Here is a 27,906-nt window from a genome sequence, read left to right as displayed (position 1 = left end):
TCTAACACAAATTTATAGATAAATCATCTGCGCATGAGTGATCTCAGTGAGCATGCGCAGTCGACTTGACCATCTGCCATAGTTCATGGTCATAGCAACGACCAACTACATCTACTAGCACAAATTTTAAAGTAAATAGCACGCTTAGTAACAATTTAATTGAGAAATCATCTGCGCATGCGCTCGAGCATGCGCAGTCTACTCGACTAATTGCTGATGTCATGGAAACGACTAACTATTTGTACTTGCACTACACTTGTCGCAATTAACTTACTTAGTCGCAAATTATCAAAGAAATCAACTGGGCATAAGCAGTAGTGACATTAATTATACCATAATTTTCGTAAGCCTATGAATTTTTATATATATATATATATATATATAGTAAATACTCTATATAGTAGATGTCAACTAACAGTGGAAGCTGGGTGCGATATAGTATGCAGTGGCTTAGGGGCCCTCACTTCTGTGGCGACCGCACTCTCCCTGAATACCCAGAGCAAAGCCTATCGCAGGTGATCTCGGGGTCTGATGGGCGGAAGCTTGCTATTGCATCTCCCAAGTAGGATAGCGTGAAGGGGCCGAAATCTCCCACCGAAACGTTAACATGTGGCGTTCTAGTGCCTTGCGCTTAATAAGGTATCGGGAAGCATGGACCGAAAACGGGGTTTTTTGCTTTTCAATTTTATCTTTTTGTTTACAAAATAAACTGATGTTCATAAAATAAACCAAGCAATGTTTCAATAACTTCTTCTGACACTGTGCCTTTTTCTTGCACTTATACTTTAAGACAACCTTAAACATGTTTTATACAATTTTTATTGATTTATTTCTTTCTGATTCAACTCTCTTATTTGCTGTTTCTAGCGTATCACGAGCAAACCATCGATGGGCTACATGACTGACAGGATTATCTGGTTCCCTTAATTAACACGAGACGCTCTAGTGCTCAAATATCTCAGGGCATCGGGAGGCATAGAACAAAAACGGGATTTTTATTTTTTCAAATTTTGTCTTTTTTCTTTAACAGAATTATTCTCAAAAAGGAAATTAGAACATCCAAAGATACAGAAAGGTTCAAACAACTTCTACTTTTGACTCATAACTTAAACCGACTCAAGCATGTTTAAACATTTTTTACTTGTTACCTTTTACATTTTAACTTTCTCATAACTCTCTCGTGATGAACGAAGTCCTCCTTATACAATACGACTTTCATTATGAACGAAAGCATCTATGGGCTTCATGGAAAAAAGGGATTATCTTCTTTCTTATAATAGTTTCTACAAAGATAACATTTAATAAGCCAAGAACTTTCTATCGTCTAAATTGAACCTCGCTTTGAACCAGTATGTTATAAAATTAGGATTCATTTTGAATGATAAATTTCTTCTTACCTTACAATATTTTCATGATTCAATCTAGAAAGTAAGTTCTCTTCTCGAGTAATTTTGCGATTAAACCGCACACTTTTCGGATTGGAAGGAATTCTCTTGATCACATATAGCATAGAGACAGCCGTTCAGGCTGGAAGAGATCGTCACGTGTTGTATTGCTAGAAGACTATAGAAGAACAATGATGCAAGATTTTGGCATATATAACCATGGTGGTAAGAATGTAGAATTAGAGAGACACTGTAAAATTTTACTCATGCAAGATCTTGCATGATACTAGGAAAGATTTTACTCATGAACTTACTTTTGAACTTATAAGTCCAAAACGAGCCTTTCAACGTATCCAAATGCCAAACTCTTTCTCCTTGACAATAGTTGACTTTTTAAAGAAAACACCTAAAAAATGCAAAAATAGAAAACAAAAAAATTTAGAAACGTGTTTTCTTGAATCATACCCAATTGGCAAAAATTAGAGAAAATAGCAAATAATAAGTCTTTATATAAATTTATTGAGCTAAACGAAAATTTTTCACATTTTCTTTTCTACCTGTGAATGAACGTGAACCGATTGTTTTGAAAAGAATGAATCTAATATCGATGTTAAACATAGATTGTAGCGTATAAGGCTCTCTGCTTTTGAGTAGACTTGTCTGGTTTACAAGGAAGAGGAGTGGAAGGTTACTTTCTCAAATGTTGTTAGATAAGGTCGTTATTGTTTGTAGTTGTTGGTAAAAGCGCTGTGCTATCATTCCTTTTGTTTAATAACATTCCAACTATTTAACCTTGTAATTCGATATTTCACAATATAAACAGCAGGGGATTGAAATATGATATTAAGTGGACATCCCAATTTCTTTATTATCAAGCAAAAGCAAAGGCATCATGTAGTTGGTTGCGTCTTTAATCCTTCTCAATTTGTGAAGGTATGTTGATTTTAAAGTTTAGTTGTCATTGTAATAATGTATTTTAAGTTTGGGATTTAATATTTTATGTCCATTTATCAATTATTTCTTTATGTCAAGAAAATTTGCGATAAAGTCATTTCCGCGTTACGTAAATGTTTTATATGGATAACATTTGGTGATTCTAATGGGATTTTTCAATAAATTTGAGTTCGCAACGATTTAGTAATGGAAACTTCTGATCTTTTCCGATTTATTTCAATAGTTTATCTCAAATTATATTCATATAGCAAAGCTATAAGATTAATAACATGTTTAGTCAAATAGTGACACGTCATTCGTCACACAGTCTTAAATGTTCTGGGGCCGGTTGTTTAAAGCCCTTAACTACTTTTTAACTACACTTTTTGCAGTTAAGAACTAGTTAAATTTAACCACGCGATTAGGTCGGTTGTATAAAAAGGTAGTTAGCGCTAAATGCAGTTAAAAGGTAGTTAAAGTTAACTATGCTATGGAGCATAGTTAACTTTTCAAAACACAGTTAAAAAAGGCGGCTTAGCTTCTCAAAGACAATTATGGGCGAGATGTTGTTGTTCAACAAGGTTTTACCTTGAGTTTTTAATCACATATGTATCTTCCATGGCAAAGGCTTTTAGAATAAGAGCTTTATGGACGGTGTACTACATTCGTCAGTGCTGTAAGCATCCCAAGTTTTGCTGATGAAAAACAGCCAACAACTTATTCGCGTAAGAAATCCCTTTTTACACAAGAGCAATTGCATTTTGTATTGTCTTTTTTTTGCGTCCGGTAGCTCTTTGCAACTCATAAGCGAGACTCTCAATTGAGATAGAGCCACTTCTCTAAGATTAGTGCACATAACTCGCTGACATTGTCTTACAAATACGTACAATTAGTTCAATGACAAAAAAAAGAAAGAATGTTATTCGAGCAATGAATTCTTTAGCCTTGGATGTATCAAATATTCAAATTGCGGGTTTTTCCCTATGCATTTTGCTTGATTGAATATCATATGCATCATATAAATTCTTTGCTCTATGGAAAATAAGCTAGATTATGTTAAAACAAAGAGGTACTACAGTATAAATGTTGTTCTAAGTATACCAATGATAACACATATAGATACATGAGCTTTGCAAACGTTTTTATTCATGACTAGTCTTTTGTGTATCAGCTGCATGAGATACAATGATGTTAGTTTTTTAAACACATAAAACATTTCATTAGCATGCATGGTGAAGGTCCATGTTTCTTAATATATGTACATTATACATTGCACATGGTTTATTACACAAGCAGAAAATATACATGACAGTCAATTAGTGGGTTTTATTGATATTTCATCATATATTTCCTATATAAAAATGTTTATTTTTAATGTGCATACAATCTTGCCAGCTATAAAGATCTAGCTACTGTTTGATGATTTAAAAAGTAGAAAAAAATGAATAAAACTCCCAAGCTTTAGACAAAAATAGGCTGATAAATAACAAAGGCATAAATAAAAGTTTCATAGCTAAGGCTCATTAACAAATATACCCAATAGTTTTTATAACTCAGTTTTTGCAAGGCAGAATTAAGAACAAATAAGTATTTTGTGTATAGCTGTGAATATAACATGTCACAAGCAGAGAAAAGATAGTTGCTGGATTACATGGCTACTAACTATGATGACTCAAAGAAATATTTTCTAACAATAAAAAAGTCCATCACTGTCATCTTTTACAAATATGTGTGACTTATGTCTGCACAGACACATTTCTTTCAAGCATTTTACTCAGCTCTTATAGAGAAACGAAACGACCTTTTCCTTTTTTACCCTCAATCTCTCAGTTTTAAATTCTGTAAAAGCAAGGCCATTTAAATATTTAAATCCTTGCACATAAAACACAATATGAATCAATTTGAGAAGAGTTCATTGTTTCGTTTGCCCAAGTCCATTATATACAATTGGTACATAAAATAAAGCAGTCCTTGCCGAGACTCATCATTCATCAACATCGTACTGTATTACACAGAAGATAAGGGTCGATTTTCTTTAGAAAAGTCTAAAGTATATGCTACAATTTAATCCTGTTACCATGTCACCGTGAATTGTTTATTAAATTTTCTTTTCGCATCATCAACATCCGTAAAAACGACAATAGTTTGTCATATTTTAAGATTTTTACATAAGCCAAGAGATTTTTCTTCATTTTAAAGTCATTTTATAGTTCACTTTGTTGGGTTTGATGCAGTGGCCATGATAAATAACCACACGGATGTCTGGAGGTTTTATTACATTTTTTCCCACACATAGGAGAAAGACTAGCACACGACAACTAACTGATACACATAATGATACAGCTATTTACACACGTGACGCTAAACTATGATTGGTCAATTTATTTCCTCAGCTCTTGTTACAAATAATATCGATTACGTTTACAATCATTTCTATAATTAAGCATGTAGGAAGTTAACACACACTTTACAAGATACACATATACACATCACATGAGAGCAAACCTAACACACTTGCCCGCCATTACAAAGCATAAATTGATTAAACTTTATGTGATGAAACTGATGTCATTTAACGTAAACAACACTTCACGAAATTTCCACGCAAGTTAAATACGCAGTTACTTAACTATCCGACAAACTACGTTTTGTGCAACGCAGCTAAGCCGAGCAGTTAAGTTACTACAGTTAAGGAGTTAACTACGGTAGTTAGCGTTAACTATAGTTAAAGTTAGCTACGTTTTTATACAAACGGCCCCAGTGTGTAAGGTGAAAAATGTTTCTTTTTTTATTCATTTGTCACGTATCATTCAAATCTCATGTTGAAAATGCATATTCTACATCGCCAACAGAAAACAAAGCAGATTTTAAACACCTTTGGCACAGCTAAATATAAATCAATGCAAAATACTATTAATATATTGATTTTTTTAATATAACTAAAATTTTTACACCCATAGTGTATAGTGCAACTGCATTATCGATAAAGTTTTGCTTTAGATAACTATATGGAATGATTACTGTATGGAATGATGAGGTTGAGCATTATATCAAGAATCATTCAGACCGATTCTTGATATCATGCGAAACACGAATGCAATAATTGTTTTATTATTCACCGAAGTATTATCAGAACATATCCATATAAAACATTTTTCAAACCTTCGCTAATTTGTTTTTGTCAGACGGTTTAGTCAAGTCCGTCTCGTTTAAATATGTTGTAAATGTGTTCAAAGCCAGCTTCGCCGCTCTTTTAGTGTTTTCCGCATCCTTTTCCTTTAAAACCTTTCACATCGTTTTTAGAAACTGTAGCAAACATCGCTGTTGTTTTTAAAACCAGCATTTAATGGCGGCCATATTTGTGGAAACTAATATCTGTAAGTTATGACGTCATAACCTGCAAATATCGAGAATAATCTGCAGGTAGTTGACCAATCACAGCCGGTAATGCTCACATAGTGAATAATAATCGTAATTATTTTATAAAAATTATAGTACAGCTGTTAATGACAAAATTCTTCACTTGAATGATGCAAGGGTAAAACTTTCTTATAGTCTTACCATGCCTCAAAAGACAAAATTTTGATATAGGGCCAGCTCATATTTTACATTTACAACGCGTTCTGCGCATGTCGTGTTTGATGACGTTTTCAGTAGTAAAAAACAAAAGTACGGAGTCATCGCAATCTCTCTGTATATTCTTATACAACAGCTAAAGACGATAGAAAAACTATATTACATTTTTTGCTTTACAGCAATACATTCTGAAATATTCTACATCAAAAGTGTTTTAAAAGTGCTGACTCAGCACTTTTGTTTAGTGTTATTGCTCTTTCTTAAATACATTGGAAAAGCACATAACCAAGAACAGTAATATTAAAATGATTTTAATGCCATCATGTTATTGACAATCACCCCCACAGTTACACAAACGAGTACAAACTAAGTGTGCTTTGACGCATTTACAACGACTAGAACACGAACTTTTGCATCCGGAACGAATCAGTTCATAACAGGCATCTTTAACTTGAGAGAGATTTGACCACTTTGGTAACCAAGAATTTTCATCACGGTAATAGCCCCAACCTGACAGAGTGGGAATAGCCTGCTCTTTTAAGCAGCATTGCCCCCAGAAAAATGCACCTTGCAACAATGCACGCTTGGTGTGCTGAAGCAACGCTTCTTGGGTCGGTGGAATTTTATCCAGTGTTCTTGAGTTTTTGGCAAACAACTCTTATCTAGCTTCATTGACTCTGGTGAGATTCCTTGCACGATCGTATAAGAGGACCACATATCGCTCAATCACTTGCAAAACATTATATGAATCATAATAGAGACCTTATTTGATAGACAATACATGCCTTTGGCGGTTTCTGAATTACCTGCAAGGACGAACAATCGATCCTTTCTGGCAACAAATTTAGCTCTTGCAAAGCTAATGCTAGCTCTGGAAATACATTCCATACATCCCATGCAGTTTTCTTTCCCCGACCTCCAAAAAAGGAAATAGTATCACACCCCGTAAAAGCGTGAAACAACGGTAGAACAGATTGCATCGACCATCGGACCTTGAAATGGCCAGTATCAATACGTCAGTATCATTTGTTCTTACAACAATCCTCTGGTGACCGCAGTTACTTGCATTTGACACGTGCACCATCAATCGTGTGTCAGCCTCTTCATGATTACCTGGTTCCAACATTGATACCTCGGTTCTTTTAGGGAAGCCCAAGACCTTTTCTTCAAATGTGCTATAAATTTCTCTTTCTTCTGGAATCGGCTAGGAAATAACTTTCTGCGCCAAGAAATTGAACCGATCCATTTTGTTGGCATCTACGCGCAGGAAGCCCTTCCTGTCAGTAGGGATACGTGCTGTCGCTGAAACCTTGCGGCGTGAACCAAAGCCTCTCTTCTTCCGTGTGTTTTTTTTCAGCGAATCCTCTTTAAATACATCCCACACTAAATCAATTCTTTTAACTGATTGAAATTGCTTTAACACATAAGGAATGAAAGCAAACTGTGCGTACTCTTCAAACGTTTCCCAAGTTTTGAGGTGAAATCATTTGAACAAGAGCCCCGTCTAAAATAATAACATCGAGAGTTGGTGACTGAACTTTGGTAGTCGGCTCGATAAACTTTGTCAAGTCTGCTTTATTACCAGTGCGCAAACTTCCTGCTTGTGAGAGAGATGGTGGCTATGGTTGGTTCTCATATATAAAGAAATCATCGAGATCACCATTTCGATTTTGACTGGCTATATACAATCTTGAAATTAAAGCACAGTCTAGTTTCAGAGTTTATACTTTTACTTTATCTTTGGACGAAACTCTTTTTCTTCCTGTTTTAAACGTTGGCAGATTATTCTTTTTCAACGTTTCAGTAATACTCTTACTTCTCTCGACAAATCTTTCGTTAACAAATGCTTGATATTGTTCTTCTCCAAGGGTTACAACATTCTTCACCGTATCAACCACGGAACTGTTCATCACGTCATTTGTGTGGATGGCAAATGGGTCTTCGCTCTCTTCTACAAAAGCATTCCCCATCGCTTGAAATTGGAGACGACGTTTGAGACATCTTTATAAAATTCTATTTGAATAGATGGAGTTTGCTCATGGTGTAGCTGATTGTCCACATGTGTACTCATCTCGAATTCCCTATTTATTCGTGTAATTTCTGGACCTGCAATCATCCATCTCCTTAAAGCTGAAAGGCTTTCGGTTAGTCCCACAGCACCACTTTCTCCCTTTACCACTGCATTAACTTGCTCGTGAGCATGATCTAATGCTAAAGCTGAAAACTGTTTCTTCGTTTTATGCACCACAAATGAGCCCTTGGAGAACTGGTTAAAGACGTCAGGATGTTTGAATGGAAGCTCCGACATATCACGGATATGGACAGAAAGCCATATTGCATAATTAAAATTGTCCAAAGTAAACATTCACGGAAGAAGTTGCTTAATTGACTAGAAGTATAAGGTGGAATTAGCTTCTCTAAATGATCGCACTAGTTGTAAACAGAGTAATTCTAAAGTAAATGGTTTGAACCCGGGAGTATCGTTATATGTTTGTAAATGATGATCGTCCAGGTTAATAAAGTCCTGAGAAGGACTGTTTTTGTTTTTGTTGACTGACGTTTCGACAACCTTAGCGGTAGTCATCTTCAGAGTCAAAAGGACTATTTTTGACTCTGAAGATGACTACCGCTAAGGCTGTCGAAACGTCAGTCAACAACAACAAAAACAGTCCTTCTCAGGACTTTATTAACCTGGACGATCATCATTTACAAACATATAGAGTAATTCTAGTTCCAAAACTCTGGTCCCATACAGAAACTGTGGATGATCCTTTGACACATCTTCTTTCCAAATGTGGAATTCTTTAGCTTCTCCATTGTCAACTTTCATGACATACTCCTTATAGGCATCTTGTTGTAGGTAGTAGCGACTGGCTGCTGTAACGTGATGGCACGTCTTGTTCTTGCCACATGATTGCAAGCGATAAATGACTGTACAACACCTTGGTTAGCTATACCTGCGTTTGTCAAAATTTCGGTCCAGCCACTCCTATCAAGCCATTTTCCTAGAACTTTAAAAGCCGTCATCTCAATGTGTAAGCCACCAAACACTACCACAAATTTATCTTCTCCATGACTGTTTACAAGAGTCCATTGAGTTTGCTTGGCTAAAGCAAATAGTGGCTGGTCTACGGCGATAACTGGAGTTTGAGAGTAGTTGACATGACGAACAGCTGATTTAACAACATTCATTGAATGTAATATCATTGCAAATGAATGAGCATTCTCTCGAAACATTGGGAGAAGTGCAATGATTGCCGGTTCGGAAGAGGTTAACGACGTTTTTGACGCTCTATATGCTACCCATGAAAAAGTGTCATCCTTACTCAGGTCTTCCTTTTGAACGAGATGTCGCTCATGTTCGAGCCAGTCTTCCTACGGATCTTGCCTTTGGTTGACGGTGGTAGATACAGTTCACATAACGGTATGAAGCGGAGGGGCATAAAGTTCGCTACATGTTAGAGTCACTGGTGGGACATTAAAAAATGATGGTGGAAGCTGTGAGATTTTTTTCGAACTAGAAATAGGCGAATCAAATAAATCTACTTCTCTACTCTCACCATTTTCATGAACTGTTAGATGCTGCACGAGCGAAATTGCTGTACCGTGGAAAGAGTCTTGTGCACTTGTGGAGCTGGGATTATGATCTATGTTGTCAACTGCTTCAGTTGTAAACAATCCTTTCCTTAACTTCGACGGACAAACAACGTCTTCACTCTCGTACATTGCTTTACTTCACTAGCAATTTCGGAAGAAACAGATAAAAGCCGATCGTACGAGATGCACAATCCCAACTTGAAAAAAGCGTCGATAAGTGATTTGTCTCTCGTAGTTCCATGAATTTTGAGGGACGTGTATATTAGTACCGGACATTCCTTTTCTCTAGTGTGATGGGGTCTTGACACTTCACGCTCGCCTGAAGTGTAATTGAAGACAATAAGTTAAGAGATGGTAAAGCAAGCTTGATTTGGATCTCTTGCTGCCTGTTGTTTGTTTACAATGGCCCCTTTAAGTATCATATCTATAACAACTTTTAATGATGCTGGAACAGAATCCTTTTGGCAATCTTCGGAGAATTTTCCGTTGAATGAGTTCTTTGTTTGAAATATATCTCTTCTTATAATCATAGCCGCTCTTGCTAAATGCCATGCTTCCGAATCTTCTTCCTTTGCCCTTCTAAGAGCGTTTCCAATTTCATGTTTCAATACAAGTATAATGTCTCTTCCTTGACTTTGATCAGTAAGATTGGGAAAAACAGTCAAGATTCTTTCCTTAAGTCTGGTAGTATTAATTGATCCACTTTCAACTCCTACTGCCTTCAACTTCATTTTAAATATGTTGTCAGCTCCGTCATCTTAAGCAAAACTAAACAATCTGATTCTAGTCGTTCTTCAATATAAGCAATAAGTTCAGCAAACGCTAGCCCATCAAAGTTTGGTCCTGAACGTTCAGAGTTTGTTGACGTCTCAGCCTTCATTGCCCTTGCTCGATTATAGAGAGAAATAAGACATTTAGGATGGTACTTTGCCTCCATTGCTACCATATCACGATTCGATACTTTTGCTATAAGTTGTCTGTCGTATAGCAAAACAGCACATTCCCTAACCTTGCCGTCTATCTCAAGCGTTGAAGCTGCACGAAGGTTTGAAGAGTTGTCTGGTTTATCACAGAAAATGCACTCGTTCTTGGAAACTGCAGTGAAGCTTGCTCTTCTGGCTTTAACTGGACTTCCTTTTTCGATTTCAGATGTTTGTTCTTCGTCTGTCTTCTCCGCACTTAAGTTTTTTTTCAGGACACGTTGCAACTTTGTATTGCTGAAAAGATCCCTACATGACTAATGCCATGACGCTTGGCGCTTTTTCGTGTTTCTTCTACTCTATTACCTCCATCGAGACCGTTACGTCTGGATTCATCGGTAACATATCAATTTTAATAAATTCTTGCAGATTTTTCGCAAATGAGGAGTACCCAACTCCTGCATCCTTTCTTGTTGAGTTTGATGGACATTGTAGACGTTCTGCAGTATCTTTTTAACAAATTATGCATAGTTTCCTGTCCATAAATTACATAATATTCTACGAGGGAAGTAATTATTATCACTACATGTGCATGCTTAATTGTCTTTACATCTTGATCAAAAAAGAATCTTCTAGATTAAATTGAACACGCAAACTATGCGCACGTCATTACAATCTTAAACGTATACACCTATAGACCAAACACACCTATAGACCAACTGCTTGCATTGCTCTTGGCTACACCTAAAATTATGTTTTATGAAGATTTTCAACAACTTGCTCAACTGCCACAAAAATACCTAAATGCATTAAAATATTTTTCTGCGTTTCTGCTGCCACCTTGGTTAAACAATTTCATGTACAATTGGAAATTTATTCTTCAACTATTTCAGTTGTCCATAAATTGTACTTATAAATAATTATTGCTCATCTTATGATCATTTTATGATCCGTAGATGGAGTCAAGAGAAAAAAGGAATAACTACTTTATACAAGAAATACTTACAAATGTCGTTAAAAAGAAACTTGCTGATTTATTTATTCAAGAATGGGACAAACATTACAAAAAATCTCTTGGAGAATGGGAAAATACAAACGTTAGTGGTCAGAAGTTGTTCAATATTGAAAAAACAAAAAAGAAACCTCATGACAAACATATTCTGCCAAATTTTCAAGATGGTGACACCAGTAAATGGGATTGTACAACACTATTTGCAGCAATATTGTTTTCCAACTCAATAGGAACAAAAGTTAACACAAAAGTTAATTTTGCAGTTGATGCACTTCGTATTGTTAGAAACAAATTTATTCATAATAATTTTGGAAGAGTGTCTGATACCGAATTTGACAAAATGGTTTGTGATATTGAAAATTCGTTTCATGATCTAGGATTTTCATTCAATGAAATTAATGAAATTAAATTTCAACGAAACAGATTTGATTCATTTCAAGTACTTCCTTGCAAACCAAATCACGATGTAGTTAAACGTACAGAATTACTTAATCAAATCATAGCAGATCTGAATACCTTGCGCAGTACTAACAATAATGAACTAACATATTACTATATTTCTGGTAATCCTGGCAGTGGTAAGTCTCAATTAGCCAGACAAATTTGCAAAGAAATATTTAACTCTGTTGACTGGGAAAATAAAACTACATTTGTGATGACACTCGAAGGAAAAGATGCTGACTCTCTCTTCAAAACTTATAATGAACTTTGTCAACGTTTGAACATCAATGAACATTTTATTGAAAATATTTTAAAAAAGGTAAAAAGCAGCGAAGACAGAATCAAACATTTTCATGTCTTGCTGACACAAAAACTGAAATCTTGGAAAATATGGTGGATTGTTGTAGATAACGTGGTTGAACTTCATAAAATTTATCCATTATTACCTCAAGTTGGTGATCATAATTGGAAAAATGGACAAATTGTAGTAACTGTCCAAAATACAGATGCTATACCACCAGATGACAAACTAAACAAACACATTTCAATCAGTCATGGTATGAATGATAAAGAATGTCGTCAACTTCTATCTGTCTATACAGATATTCATAATCATGATGAAGAGTTTTTAAAGAATTTGTCAGAAAAATTAGATCGTCAACCACTGGTGCTGGCAAGTGCTGCTTACTACGTGGGTAGTGTAAGAAGTGCAAATCTTGAATTCACGTGGGAGCAATATTTCGATAAGTTGAATGAAGGAGAGCGACAGAGCATGGATGCTACATTTCAAAAGATCAATACAGCATATTCTGAAGGTAAATCAACTTTATTGAAAACTGTTGAGTTGGCAGTACAAAAAAGTACTCAAGAATCCATAGTAATGGAAAAAATTTTTGGTCTTTTCTCGATAATATCTTTCGATCCGTTACCACAGGATATTATCATGCAATTTATTAAAAGCATTGATCCACATATATCAGCAGAAGAAATATGCCTTCAATTAAAGCATTGTTCGTTAATTCTTCAGTCGGAAAACAACGACAGCCGCCTGCATCGCGTTGTACATGAAGCCATCATAAATTATCAATCTTGGCAGACCTCTTGCAGTAAACAAAAAGCAAATGATTCGACTAAGATGTCTCTACTTGCGTGTCAAGTCGCTTGGGCACTCTATCATTTTAAACACAGAGAAGATCAAATCAAAATAATTCCACATCTAATTAAATTCATAACAAATTCATCATTTAAAAATTTCCTAAATAAGTTGATCGATGTAAAGTCATCAAAACAAAAACTTGATGAAACAATCTTTAAAATAGCCATTTACTTTGTAAATGTATTAGAAAAAGTTTGCAAGTATAAACAAGCCATCAATTTACGTAAGGATATAATAACAATTCAAACTAGAGCTTTAGGCGTCAATCATGTTGACGTTTCATATTCGTACGACAAGCTAGGTGGGTTGCTTCAGAAGAATGGAGAGTACGAAAAAGCAATAGAAATTCATGAGCGAGCGATGGAAATTAAAAAAAAAACATTTGAACCTGACCATGTTAATATCGCAACAACGTACAACAATCTGGGTTTGGTTTACATATATATGGGAGAGTACGAAAAAGCAAAAGATTTTTATGAACGAGCGATAGAAATTCAAACGAGAGCATTTGGACCTGACCATGTTAATATCGCGAAAACTTACAACAATCTGGGTTTTCTTTACAGTAAGATAGGAGAGCACGAAAAAGCCAAACACTTTTGCATACTAGCGATGGAAATTCAAACAAGAGCATTTGGACCTGACCATGTTAATATTGCGACAACATACAACGATGTGGCTTTAATTCACAACAATATGGGAGAGTACAAAAAAGCAAAAGATTTTTACCAACGAACAATAGAAATTTACACAAAAGAATTTGGACCGGACCATGTTTACATTGCGATAACGTACAAAAATCTGGGTTCGGTTTACAACAATATTGGAGAGTACGAAAAGCAAAAGATTTTTACAAACGAGCAGTGGAAATTGAAACAAAAGCATTTGGGCCTGACCATGTTAACATCGCGTCAACGTACAACAATCTGGGTTTGGTTTACTATAATATGGGAGAGTATGAAAAAGCAAAAGATTTTTACGAACGAACAATAGAAATTTACACAAAAGAATTTGGACCTGACCATGTTAATATCGCGACAACGTACAGCAATCTGGGTTTGGTTTACTATAATATGGGAGAGTATGAAAAAGCAAAAGATTTTTACGAACGAACAATAGAAATTTACACAAAAGCATTTGGACCTGACCATGTAAATATCGCGAATACGTACTGCAATCTGGGTACGGTTTACATTTATATGGGAGAGTATGAAAAAGCAAAAGATTTTTTTGAACGAGTGATAGAAATTCAAACGAGAGCATTTGGACCTGACCATGTTAATATTGCGACAACTTACAGCAATCTGGGTTTGGTTTACATAAATATAGGAGAGTACGAAAAAGCAAAAGATTTTTACGAACGAACAATAGAAATTAAAACGAAAGCATTTGGACCTGACCATGTTAATAATGCGACAACATACTGCAATCTGGGTTACGTTTACGATGAGATGGGAGAGTACGAAAAAGCAAAAGATTTTTATAAACGAGCGATAGAAATTCAAACGAGAGCATTTGGACCTGACCATGTAAATATCGCGAATACGTACTGCAATCTGGGTTCGGTTTACATTTCTATGGGAGAGTACAAAAAAGCAAAAGATTTTTATGAACGAGCGATGAAAATTAAAACGAGAGCATTTGAACCTGACAATGTTAATATTGCGACAACCTACTGCAATCTGGGTTTGGTTTACATAAATATGGGAGAGTACGAAAAAGCAAAAGATTTTTATGAACGAGCAATGGAAATTGAAACGAGAGCATTTGGACCTGACCATGTTAATATCGCGACAACGTACTGCAATCTAAGTTTGGTTTACAGTTATATGGGAGAGTACGAAAAAGCAAAAGATTTTAATGAACGAGCGATAGAAATTCAAACGAGAGCATTTGGACCTGATCATGTAAATATCGCGAATACGTACTGCAATCTGGGTTCGGTTTACATTTATATGGGAGAGTACGAAAAAGCAAAAGATTTTTATGAACGAGCGATGGAAATTAAAACGACAGCATTTGGACCTGACCATGTTAATATTGCGACAACCTACTGCAATCTGGGTTTGGTTTACATAAATAAGGGAGAGTACGAAAAAGCAAAAGATTTTTATGAACGAGCGATGGAAATTAAAACGAGAGCATTTGGACCTGACAATGTTAATATTGCGACAACCTACTGCAATCTGGGTTTGGTTTACATAAATATGGGAGAGTACGAAAAAGCAAAAGATTTTAATGAACGAGCGATAGAAATTCAAACGAGAGCATTTGGACCTGATCATGTAAATATCGCGAATACGTACTGCAATCTGGGTTCGGTTTACATTTATATGGGAGAGTACGAAAAAGCAAAAGATTTTTATGAACGAGCGATGGAAATTAAAACGAGAGCATTTGGACCTGACCATGTTAATATTGCGACAATCTACTGCAATCTGGGTTTGGTTTACATAAATAAGGGAGAGTACGAAAAAGCAAAAGATTTTTATGAACGAGCAATGGAAATTGAAACGAGAGCATTTGGACCTGACCATGTTAATATCGCGACAACGTACTACAATCTGGGTTTGTTTCACAAAGATATGGGAGAGTACGAAAAAGCAAAAGATTTTAATGAACGAGCGATAGAAATTCAGACGAGAGCATTTGGACCTGACCATGTTAATGTCGCGACAACGTACAACAATCTAGGTTTTGTTTACAGTAAAATAGGAGACTACGAAAAAGCCAAACATTTTTGCATACAAGCGATGGAAATTAAAACGAGAGCATTTGGACCTGACCATGTTAATATTGTGAGAACGTACAACAATCTGGGTTTGGTTCACAAAGATATGGGAGACTACGAAAAAGCAAAAGATTTTAATGAACGAGCGATAGAAATTCAAACGAGAGCATTTGGACCTGACCATGTTAATATTGTGACAACGTACAACAATCTGGGTTTGGTTTACAAAGATATGGGAGAGTACGAAAAAGCAAAAGATTTTTATGAACGAGCGATAGAAATTCAAACGAGAGCTTTTGGACCTGACCATGTTAATGTCGCGACAACGTACAACAATCTAGGTTTTGTTTACAGTAAATTAGGAGACTACGAAAAAGCCAAACATTTTTGCATGCAAGCGATGGAAATTCAAACGAAAGCATTTGGACCTGACAATGTTAATAATGCGACAACCTACAAAAATCTGGCTTTGATTTTCAGTAAAATAGGAGAGTACGAAAAAGCTAAACATTTTTGCACACAAGCGATGGAAATTCAAACAAGAGCATTTGGACCTGACCATGTTAATATCGCGACAACGTACTGCAATCTGGGTTTGGTTTACAGTTATATGGGAGAGTATGAAAAAGCAAAAGATTTTTATGAACGAGCGATAGAAATTCAAACGAGAGCATTTGGACCTGACCATGTTAATATCGCGACAACGTACAACAATCTGGGTTTGGTTTACAAAGATATAGGAGAGTACAAAAAGCGAAAGATTTTTATGAACGAGCGATGGAAATTGAAACGAAAGCATTTGGACCTGACCATGTTAATATTGCAATAACTTACAACAATCTGGGTTTGGTTTACAAAGATACGGGAGATTACGAAAAAGCAAAAGATTTTTATGAACGAGCGATAGAAATTCAAACGAGAGCATTTGGACCTGACCATGTTAATATCGCGACAACGTACAACAATCTTGGTTTGGTTTACAAAGATATGGGAGAGTACAAAAAAGCAAAAGATTTTTATGAATGAACGATGGAAATTGAAACGAAAGCATTTGGACCTGACCATGTTAATATTGCGATAACGTACAACAATTTGAGTTTAGTTTACAGTAATATAGGAGAGTACGAAAAAGCAAAACATTTTTGAATACGAGCGATAGAAATTCAAACGAAAGCATTTGGATCGGACCATGTTAATACCGCGACAACTTAGAACAATCTGAGTTTTGTTTACAGTAAAATAGGAGAGTACGAAAAAGCCAAACATTTTTGCATACAAGCGATGGAAATTCAAACGAAAGCATTTGGACCTGACAATGTTAATAATGCGACAACCTACAAAAATCTGGCTTTGATTTACAGTAAAATAGGAGAGTACGAAAAAGCAAAAGATTTTGAACAAGCGATGGAAATTCAAACAAGAGCATTTGGACCTGACCATGTTAATATCGCGACAACGTACTGCAATCTGGGTTTGGTTTACAGTTATATGAGAGAGTATGAAAAAGGAAAAGATTTTTATGAACTAGGTATAGAAATTCAATTCAAAGCATTTGGACCTGACCTCGTTAATATTGCACTAACCTACTACAATCTAGGTTCTGTTTACAGCGATATGGGAGAGTACAAAAAAGCAAAAGATTTTTATGAACGAACGATGGAAATTCAAACGAAAGCATTTGGACCTGACCATGTTAATATCGCGACAACGTACAACAATCTGGGTTTGGTTTACAAAGATATGGGAGAGTACGAAAAAGCAAAAGATTTTTATGAGCGAGCGATGGAAATTGAAACAAGAGCATTTGGACCTGACCATGTTAATATCGCGACAACGTACTGCAATCTGGGTTTGGTTTACAGTTATATGGGAGAGTATGAAAAAGCAAAAGATTTTTATGAACGAGCGATGGAAATTCAAACGAAAGCATTTGGACCTGACCATGTTAATATCGCGACAACGTACAACAATCTGGGTTTGGTTTACAAAGATATGGGAGATTACAAAAAAGCAAAAGATTTTTATGAATGAACGATGGAAATTGAAACGAAAGCATTTGGACCTGACCATGTTAATACCGCGACAACTTAGAACAATCTGGGTTTTGTTTACAGTAAAATAGGAGAGCACGAAAAAGCCAAACATTTTTACATACAAGCGATGGAAATTAAAACGAGAGCATTTGGACCTGACCATGTTAATATCGCGACAACGTACAACATTCTGGGTTTGGTTTACAGTGATATGGGAGAGTACGAAAAAGCAAAAGATTGTTATGAACGAGCAATACTATAGAAATTAACACTGAAGCTTTTTAATGCTAGTTGCTACAAAAGCTTCCATGTTTGAGAAAATTTACAACGAGATAGAAGATGAAATGGATTTGTGGTTCCGCGAAGTAAGGAAAAAATTTACACTAAATTCCTAACAGCAACAATTGTATATAAATAAAGTTTAAATATATTCTTGATAATACACAATACAAACATTTGTATTTTCATGTTTTCAATAGTCATTTATTTACTTGGGACGGGGCGGGTGGCTGAATGGTTAATTGCGTGAGTTGCAAGCCAGACGGCGCGAGTTCAATCCCGGCTCGTGGCACATCTGGCAATGTGTCTGTAAACCTAGCCCGGGTTGACCAAAGCCATGTGAGGGAAATTTGGTAGAGGAAACTATGTCCTCGGATGGACTGTATCTGCATCTGCAATGTTGCAGCCTTGTCACAATGTGTCACGCTGATATCAGAATTGTAGTTGCGTGAAAGGTACGAGTGATTGTAGTCTGGTCAGCTGCCTTCACTATAATTTAAGTAACCAGGATGTTCCACTTCGTGGTACCCTCATATGTCGAAATCGATGGAGTCCATTATTTACTGGAACAGTTATTTCTATTAGCTAAAAAATTGTATGGAACTTTTACAGTGTATATGACATTAGTACGTTTGCAATGTATCAAGTCTGAAGTTGTAAATCTCCTTAAAATGAGGGAAGTGTTTGTTGGGTTAATTACATAAGAGCAAATCCATATCTTAGAGGAACCATAACAAATTTTACATCTCTTTTGTTGAATGCTGAAATGACCAGAAGACTACTTTGCCATATGAGGATGCAGTTTTTTCTGTATTCATTTTGGTAACTCATAAAATATATTTTTTGTTTATAAATATTGTAGATGGGTGGATTGCTTGATAATTGTTAATGGATTCATTATTTCTTCCTGTTTATAGTTGGAATTACTCCCTTAATTTTGTGACACTCTTCTTTTTTATAACTGGGAAATCTGCAATTTACGTAATGTAATAATTTATTTTAATTCTATATTTTCATTCGATGGAGGTATTCACCGATAGTTGTGATGTTGAATTTGTTGATCTCACTTTCATTTTTATCTAACTTTTCTGAAATCAGTTTTAAGTAAGATTATTTATGCAGCTGGGAGCTAGATTTAGAGACGCAAAAAATGCATTTCAATGTCATAGAAATAAAAGACTCATTTGATTGTCCATATCTGGCTAGCCCAATAATTGGTCATAAAAAAACCAAGAAAGTGGTTTTTTTATGACTAATGAATGAAACGAAGGCAAGAGCGCTATAATCGATTTTCTAGTAAAATTCAGTTCTGATGTGCTTGTTTAAAAGCATTTTTAGTGAAAAGTTTGACGTAATAAATATTAGTACAACCACTATATTGCTCCTTACAAAAGCGTGCGATTTGATGTCACTATAAAATAGTTAAAAAAGCTCTACTTATAGCCCCTAAAATTACATGAAAATTATGCTTTTCAAATGTTAAATATATACATTGCGCCAATGTTTAAAGTCTTCTTGACTACTGTAAATGACCGAATAGAAATGACCATATAGCTCTGTGACCAACGAAATGATAGTAAACTTTTTTAATTGTTTTTACTCCCTCTTATTGAATTTTAATTTCTGATGATTTTATATATAACACACGTGAAGTACCAATTTAGTTCCACACTAAGGACACTGTTTTTTGAAGACCTAACCGAAATAAAAAATTCCAGCGGAAAAACTTGAACGGTATAAACCAAGAGCGAAGTCGTAAGGGCTTGGAGAATACTGAACAGGAAAAAACCGCTAGGGATTTTAGCCGAAGTTCCGCACGCCAGGGGACCCGTATAAACAATAAACTTTACTTACTTTTTCAACGAGCCAAGAAACCAAAAACAAAAAGCCAAGAGCGAAAACAAACGCAAAATTTTCATATACCCTTCAAAGCCTAACAATTTGTTAGTGTTTACAAAGGTATTTTACATATTGTAATCATTCATCATTTTAAACGTACAAATAACGAACCGAAGCTGACATATTTCAGTTTAACTACACGTAATTAAATCGATCACCGAACCGGACAATTTTCTACTTTGAACGAGAAAATTGTTTAACTGTAGGGAATTTCTTAAAATGTGTGATTTGCTCATCTAATCCACATTAAAATGAGTTGCACCTAACGCCACCAAAACGTCCCTATTTTGCACCGTTTCATTCAGTGCGTTTCATTCAATGCTTTATAGAAACAAAAATGTTTTTAGCAGCAAATTTTTTACGTATTTCAAATAAATACAATTCAAATGAAAATGTTATTTCGACAGAAACCACTTGAAGAAGCCCACGTTGGATTTGGTTACAAAAATCAAACAACTAAAATACCGCTGGCATTAATATGTTATGTTTTACTTTGACAATAATCACATAAATGACTTTCATAGAATCACGACTGGTGAACATAGAAACCTTTGTGTAACTATTGAGTAAATTACGCGATATCGTCTGCGGTTTATCTTCATAATAACCATTTGAAAAGAACAACAAAACAATGCACTTTCATTCAAACTATAAGTTTCTTAGCTTGTATGTTTTTATGAAGATATTCCGCATACTTAGACTTGTACTAATCGTTCATTTTTATGCTCCCTTGCGCTGTGGCTTGCAACATTGAAATTCCGCAGGAATGAAGTTATCTTTAAAAGAAAGCAACATAACCATTTTTACATTTAAACTGGAAATGTCTTAACAAACTTAATACTTTTCTAAAGCTTCAATTTGTCGACGTATAAACGACTGAAATTTAGATTGAAATTTCCTTCCAAAGTCATTTCTTTATTAGTGGAGTCCTCCTTTAAATTTTTAAAGGTACTAACTCTACACTCGTTATTTGAGAGTAGCATGTAACTACTCGCAGCAACTACAGCGCATGTATGACCTTTCTAAAGTTTCTACCTGCGCATGACACCGGAATTCCGCCCTGAAAAGAAATGCCCCATGAAGGAGGTAACCCATCATGCCATTAACTTAACCTAACCTAGTGTATGTAGCAACCACGGGTGACCTCCAACCGTTGTGGGTTGAACTATTCATACATTATTGGGGATCCATGCTGGAGTGCCTTAATAGTCACTGTAGAAAGCTGTTCATGAAATTGGCCAACTACAACGACCGCATGCTTTTACCGTTTTAGGGGAGAGATAGTTTTCTTTCCACAATAACCCCAATCTTTGTTGGTTTTCAAAAGGTCTTGCTCGTTTGATCCAGTCCTCTAATGTCTTCTAACAGATGCAATTTGCATCCTCTACGCTAAGGTACCATCTGTACCCATTAACCCCAAGTAGAAGTTGCCTTCGTTTGGCCAAACTTCACTTACATTTCCGATTCTAAGCTATCATGATCCTGTCTATTTCTCTGTGAGGCAATTACCGCTACGACAATACGCGCTCCTTAAAGCAGTATATTCACACAGATGTTTTTAAAGGTAAACCTGATAGAACAGACGCAGTTGACCAATAACCACGTTTATACAAAGTTTACACTTACTAAAGTACAAAAATGAATCATGCATGTCAAACCAAAAAAACAAATTAGTTGTCCTAGTTGAAAGAAATTTTTATAACCTCTTCAACAAGACTATTTTTAAAAATGCATGTGCAAAATTTTACAGAAAAGTGTATTTATAAATTTCTATGCATTAAAAAATAGCCTTACAGTGGAATATACTGCACACCAGGATTTGTAGTGGCTTTTTTGCCCAAAATGTATTAAAAATAATGCCTGTTAGCAGGCTATACTACGTAAATACAAATTTACACTCACAGTTTTCGGCGAATCCCTTGTCAATTTTAACGACAGAGGACGAAACCCTTTCGACGAAAACCAATTTATCGAAGAATGACGTATCTTTGCCAATTGCAACATTGATCAGATGCCCAGCATGTAAAATCACATAGATGCCCAAGATGTTTTTTTTTAAAAAAAAATAAAAACGTTGATTCGTTATCGAGCTAAGGGACACAATTGTGCTTGTGAAGTATTTCGTGTTTGCTTTCGAAGTTTGTCATGACAAAAACGTTCGCGAACTTTAAAATTTGTCAGTGAATATATTGTCAATTCTTAATTATTGTTCAGAGGGTTTATAAAAGAAATAGCACAATCACAGTTAATATGCAGTGTACAATGTATACTTTTCGCAAAAATTCTGACAAAAATGTTAAGGAAGAAAAAAGGTACTTACTATGAACAGTTTATTCAGTGTTAAAGCATATCAAAGGAAGTAAAATTTCAACCAAAATTACAGAATCTTCAGCTGCATAGCACAAATTGTTCGTTATTGTATGTGGCCCAGCCTCACAGGAACTATTAAGAAAAGCTAAATCCATCTTCATTGTGAAGAATGATCAAGTTATCGTGTCCACCATCGTTTTGAATATAAACCACCATGGTTTGTTCAATGTATCTCGAAGGCGTTTGGTGATCATTTGTTGTTGTAAAGAAATAAGTTCAAATCTAAAATCAAGCTTAGAACAACAAGTATTAGTTACCAAAACGGAAACTTTAAGGAAAGACAAATTTGGACTTTATATTTTGCATGAATAAAGATCAAAATACCGTTAACATTTAACACTACGATCAAAGATAAAGTTCTCTGTTAAATGAAACTTCAAAAGACATACCCGAACTTGATTTCAACGAGATATTCAAATTTTGCCGAATAACCATAGTGTACAGCAGAGAAACTGATTTAAATCACAACTTCTCAAACTGTACATGTGTTAATTTTGATCTATGGCAAAAGTTGAGTTGAAGTGTTTTGTTTTGATTGGTCAGTTTCTAGGTGCGTCATCAATTGTAATTAGTACCCAGTTGAATAAGGTCACTAAACTACATCTCTAACTATATTCTATTTTTCAGCCAGCGCTTTCATATTTAATAATTTCCCTCAAGTGCTAGGTTCCCACTCAGTGTCCCTTATACTAAGTAAATAGGTTCCTACAGATTTATAGGCTTTTTCGACCGTCCAATGGATTATAATGAATATTTAATAAAATACAATGTTCTGTCACTTTTTAAAGTGTATATGAGATTAGTAGGTTTGCAATCTATCTAGTCTGAAGTTGTAAAGCTCCTTAAAATGAGAGGAGTGTTTGTTGGGTCATTTTTATGAAAGTAAATCCATATCTTAGAGGAACCATGACAATTTTACATACCTTTTTTTGAATGCTGAAATGACCAGAAGACTGCTTTGTCATATGAGGATGCAGTTTTTTCTTTATTCATTTTGGTAACTCATAAAATACATTTTTTGTTTATATGTATTGTAGATGGGTGAATTGCTTGAAAATTGTTAATCGATTCATTATTTCTTCCTGTTTATAGTTGGAATTACTCCCTTAATTTTTGTGACACTGTTCTTTTTTTACAACTGGGAAATATCCGACTTAATGTAAAAGCATTTCAATTCTATTTTCTATTTCGATGCAGGTATTGACTTAACGTGTTGATGGTGAATGTGGTGATATCATTCTTAATTTAAATTTGACTTTTTTTAGATCACTTTGCAGTAAAATTATTTATGTAACTGCAAGCTAGAATCTGTTGCGCAAAAAAACGTATTTCAACGTCATATAAGTGAAAGGCTCGTTTCACTGTCCATGTCTGGCTAGTCCAATAATTAATTATAAAAATACAAAGTATGAAATTCCTTCTTGTAGCGTTTAAGCTTTCTCCAGTATCAATTAATGCTGAATCATGTAAATTTTAAAAGTCGGCTGATTACAAAAGTTGCATTTTATTGTTGCATCATGTATTTCGAAGGGGCACATGGAGACCTTACTTGTACCTCTAAAGATACAATTTGGGTTAGGGATCTTTGAGGATGGTTATGTACAGCAATCAACAGTAGATCATTTTCCATTGATCATGTTTTTTATGTTTTCCGATGCCCACTCCACTATTTGCTAACAGATGAATTCGATAAAAAATACACTTCTCTCCTCAACTTAATATTTCTTCATCACGTCAACGAAAGCCAAAGACATTTATTTTACAACTCTATTCTCTTATATCCATTAGGATACATTATAACCCATTCACTTGCGGTTTTTGTTGAATCTCAGTCTTATATTTCCCAATCCATTATAATCACTTCGCTCCCAGTTCCATTTCAACCTTCCCAGTCTCCTTAGACCCACACTATGATCCCACTTTAATCCTCTCGTCCAGTCTCAGCAACCGTAAAAGACAACTTCACAAAAACACAATCGCTCCTTTCAACGTTAATCTCAAATTCCCATGACAAACTTTTGTAATCAACAAATTTGACTTGCATCAATATTTTTATCCCTTCTGACCAAATCTGGAAGTTCACAAATGTCATCAAACCTCAGCCATTGTGTACTTTGGAAGATAATCGTTTTAGTTGTCAGAGTATTAAACAGCAAAACAACCTTCATCGAAATTTCCTCGAAATCGTCTTCTTCTTTTTTCGTATTTGTCCCAGTCTCTCGCGTGTTTCGCCAAAGAATGTGACGTCACGATTTTCAAGCTGTCTTTGAATAAACTGTAGTCCCGCCAAATTGAATCCAACAGTATCCTAAAGATAAAGCAATCATACAAGTGTGATATAGTTTTATCGTCGTCGATGTAAAAATTCAAGAAACTTTGTTCAATTCATTTGATTTGTAGAGCCATTTGTTTAGTTCATACGATTTGAAAAGTCATTTGTTCAGTTGAAATGATTTGTAAAGTCATTTGTTCAGTTCGGATGATTTGAAAAGTCATTTGTTCAGTTCAGATCATTTGAAAAGTCATTTGTTCAGTTTAAATGATTTGAAAAGTCATTTGTTCAGTTCAAATAATTTGTAAAGTCATTTGTTCAGTTCAGATGATTTGTAAAGTCATCTGTTCAGTTCAGATGATTTGTAAAGTCATTTGTTCAGTTCAGATGATTTGAAAAGTCATTTGCTCAGTTCAAATGATTTGAAAAGTGATTTGTTCAGTTCAAATGATTTGTAAAGTCATTTGTTCAGTTCAGATGATTTGTAAAGTCATTTGTTCAGTTCAGATGATTTATAAAGTCATTTGTTCAGTTCAAATGATTTGTAAAGTCATTTGGTCAGTTCAAATGATTTGAAAAGTCATTTGTTCTGCTCAAATGAATTGAAAAGTCATTTGTTCAGTTCAAATGATTTGAAAAGTCATTTGTTCAGTTCAGATGATTTGAAAAGTCATTTGTTTATTTCAAATGATTTGAAAACTTAATTGTTCAGTTCATATAATTCGAAAAGTCATCTGTGGCAGTTTGAAGTACAAAATTCAAAAACTCAAGACGATTAATTTAGCAAAATTTAAAGAACTAGAGAAAAATGAAATCTTCATACTCTTAAATATTTCTGTTTCTAAATACATACTTTTTTCTGTTGTTAATACACAAAAGAATATTCCATGAACCTTTTTAATACAAAACCAAACTCAGTATTAAGATTGGCACTGTTTTGTGAAAGAAAGCCATAATTGCTCTTAACCAATCAGAATTGACGACTTTTTCATGTTTAGTTTAGAGTCATTAAAGTGTCGACAAAATTCACCAAGAATAAATTAACGGTCGTCTAGCGCATGGTAAAGTTACGGGAGAAATTTGGCGATACTTGCGGTTTATTGAACGTACAACTTCCTACCTTCATTTCGCGAACTCGGCTACGACAATGTGATCTGATAGAGTCTATTACTGGCAGTAGTTCAGGAGTGGATATGATCTTGTTGTGATGTATTCTATCGTAACAAAATATGAAAAAAATGAAAAATATCCAGCACTGTACATAGGTATCTCACCAATTGCATCATATATTCAGCAATACTGAAGGAACGTGATGAAATTGTTATGGAATGATTTAAAGACAGACGTATTGAAAAAAATATCGATCGAAATCAAAAATACATTACGTCTTAATCTTACCGCAGCAGAAAGAAGAGACATCGACAACTTAACTCTGTTTCCCAACCATTCTAAACAATCACGTACATCTGGGATGAGCAAAATTTGAAAACGAAGCCTGTACAATGTGAAGTAAGGACACAGGAGTCAAAATACATTTCACTTTACCTTAATCCACTCAAGAAGAAGTTTCAGTACATCAACAACATAGTCAAACGGTAACACAAGCAATGATTCTTCAAGTTCGCTGAAATTAAATAATTGAAATGTTTTGTAGAAAACACTTGCTTCATAAGATACCTCTCTACTGTATAGCACTTGATATTTAATTCCTTTAGTAACTCCAACGAGACATTTTGCCATACTTTACCTTTAAAATGCTCTAAATTAACTTTTAGTACAAACAACGAGTCTTCACGTGAAAATTTGCTGCTCTTTATAATACTTCAACCTTACCTTGACTTTACTTTTTTCACCACTAGAAGTACATACTGTACAGGCTGTGAGAAGAAAAAAATACTTTACAAACGTCGTAAGTATATGGTCCGGGAAAGGAGGTTGACATAGACAGGCATTCAATCGTAGAACAACAATATTTATGGCCTCCATCTTCGTGGTCAAGATATTGTATTTCATTATTACAAATTCTATGTATTTTACATTTAACTCTTGTTTTTTCTAGAGTTGTTATAAATGTCAAGCCATCTCATCCATTTTTTCCTTATCTACGTACGTACGTATGTAAATCTTTCAATCTTACCATTACATTAATATTTACATTAATCATGTTCAACATGCACGCGGCTTTCACCTTGTATCACGTGGCCATCATATTGTTCTTAAATGGAAACATTAAAGATATAGTAAACTTACACTGACATTACCAAAGGCAGCAAGAATCGGATGAATGACGCGCTTTGGAAGCTGTTCAAAGGAAAGAAAATGTATGTGAGAACAAAAAGAAACTGTGTAATAAACGAAACTGGGATTTTCTGTATAAATCAAACAATAGTTATTGGTGGTTTCATGGGTAGGGTTAAACAACAATGCAGGGCGTGGTCCGAATTAGAGAGTAAGAAAATATTGGCGGTGGTTTCACAGGAAGGGTTTAATAACAGTGTAGGGCGTTGTCCCAATTTAGGTGTTTAGTCTAGGAAAGTTTTGTGATGTTGCCGGTCATGGTTATTTAAGTTTTTCATTTAAGATTTAAGATTATCTATACGTACAAAATAAACATTTTGCACATGTGCAGAGCAAAAAACAACAAACCTACCATTTTGTCTTTCGTCACTTGACTCGCTTTATGTTCAAGTTCTTTCTGTCTTTCTTCCTTATACAATTCAATGGCCTCCATGATTCTTTCAGCCTAAAGAAGAGATAAGAGAACAAACATCAACATACTAATCTCCAGGCATATATTATATATTATACTGTAATATCCTCCAAGTATCCCAATCATACTGTATTATCCTCCAAGTATCTATATTCTACTATAATATCCTCCAAGTACCCCGTCTCAATGTAAGCTTAAACACTTGGCCTCAGATATGCACAGTCTTCACATGTCTTTGATGTACTACAGTTTTCGATATATCTGTATGATTTTGAGATATCTTTCAGGTACTACAGGGGGGACTGGGCACAAAACCAATAAAATTAACTTGCAATGCTAGTACAACAACAAAACTAACTCCTTTGATTGTCTCGATAGTTTTCTTGCCAGCTTTAACAGCTTCTGTGTCTTGTTCACCTGGAATCTAACCAACATCATGGTTTAAATAAATGAATTTATTTAGTGCAATAAATGCAACTTCCACAAGATATTTTCCATAGTGAAAGTATATAACAAATACAGAGTAGTTGGGCTCAACATGGGACATACGTATCTCATGTTACAAAGTAAAAAGAATCTTACAACTGTTTCA

General features: G+C 35.0%; 1 protein-coding gene and 2 long non-coding RNA genes across 3 annotated transcripts in view; 1 reads left to right on the top strand and 2 right to left on the bottom strand.

Annotated features, from left to right (window-relative positions):
• Positions 1-27,906, bottom strand: part of LOC124443350 (WD repeat-containing protein 3-like) — an 84,236-nt gene that overhangs the window by 44,232 nt on the left and 12,098 nt on the right. The window lies entirely within an intron of this gene.
• LOC124443359 lies at positions 1,440-22,417 on the bottom strand. Its single transcript, XR_006947634.1, has 3 exons — positions 22,283-22,417; positions 1,700-1,791; positions 1,440-1,563 (listed from the first exon to the last, which is right to left on the bottom strand). It is a non-coding gene; the product is annotated as an uncharacterized LOC124443359 (long non-coding RNA).
• Positions 2,243-26,987, top strand: LOC124443360. The gene is made up of 4 exons (XR_006947635.1): positions 2,243-2,318; positions 25,603-26,199; positions 26,464-26,513; positions 26,664-26,987. It is a non-coding gene; the product is annotated as an uncharacterized LOC124443360 (long non-coding RNA).

Source organism: Xenia sp. Carnegie-2017, unplaced genomic scaffold (assembly GCF_021976095.1).
Source record: "Xenia sp. Carnegie-2017 unplaced genomic scaffold, XeniaSp_v1 HiC_scaffold_20, whole genome shotgun sequence".
NCBI lineage: Eukaryota > Metazoa > Cnidaria > Anthozoa > Malacalcyonacea > Xeniidae > Xenia > Xenia sp. Carnegie-2017.
Note: the sequence above shows the minus strand (reverse complement) of the source record. Positions and strands in the feature narration are given on the sequence as shown.